This window comes from Pteropus alecto, unplaced genomic scaffold, assembly GCF_000325575.1.
Source record: "Pteropus alecto unplaced genomic scaffold, ASM32557v1 scaffold190, whole genome shotgun sequence".
Lineage (NCBI taxonomy): Eukaryota > Metazoa > Chordata > Mammalia > Chiroptera > Pteropodidae > Pteropus > Pteropus alecto.
Genome location: NW_006430462.1, coordinates 5,225,361 through 5,226,444, shown reverse-complemented (window position 1 = coordinate 5,226,444; position 1,084 = coordinate 5,225,361).

Here is a 1,084-nt window from a genome sequence, read left to right as displayed (position 1 = left end):
TCACAGAACCTCAGCGTTGGTAGGTCCTCCTGAGAATAAGAGGACTAGTCCAAGTAGACTTAAGAGTCCTCTTTGGTGTCCTGCCCTCTTCCAGTAATGGAGACTTCATTTCTGCAGTTTCTTCTGGGATTTCTCTTGAGAAGTGTTCTAGAAAACTAACTCGTCAAGCAACTCCCATGGTTATAGGTGAGTCTTTCATGACCTCTTTCTCAGAAGTCTGGTGTCAGAATTCTCTCTCACTATCAGCTAATACCTTTGCTTTCACATTTCACTGAGAAGCATTTTGAATGGATCCATTGCAGCTCCGAGGAGACCAGGCATAGTCCCACCTTATGATATGTTCACTTGCTGTCTGTCACCTGTGCCTGGAATGCTCTTCTCCCACACTTCTACATGGTTCCCTCGGGCACTTTATTCACACCTTTGCCTTTCCAGATCAGTCTTCCTAAAAGTGTCCCCTCTTGTTCTACATCCTCCTTATGATGCTTTTATAGCACTTACCACCACATTCCTGTGTTATGTTCATCGCTGTAAGCTCTGGCCCCTCAGATACCTAAAATAGTGCCTGATATATATGGTAGGAGCTCATGGGTGAATGGCCACTTTCATTCACAGACCTTGTTGCTGCCTGGTACACCTGCGGAAGTCCTCTTCATCCTCCCAACTCCAGACAATTGAAAACCTCTTAATTCTTCTCCCTTCAATTACTCTTCAAAGGATATAGCTGGAGGCTACCCAAACAGAAGGTGAGACTGGGCACTTTCTGGTGTCTGATGCAGCCGCACCCACTGCTGACTTGGCGCTGTCTGGTTGGCCGTAGCTCAGGCAGGGCTGGGCCTTAACGTCTGGCAAGGTAGGTGCTTGCGACCTAAACTGGAACCTGCTTCCGTGGCATGTGCTTGTCTGGGTGGGGTGGTAGGGGCAAAGGCTCGTGTGGATAGGCATCATTTAGGGAGTTTTTTCTCACTTGCAGTTTTAATCTCGGAGTTTTGAAAATGGGGGAAATGGCCCCTGAAAGAGTGCAAACGTGGAGGGAAATATCCCTAAGTATTTCAGCAGCTGACGATTCTGGGCCTCTCAGGCC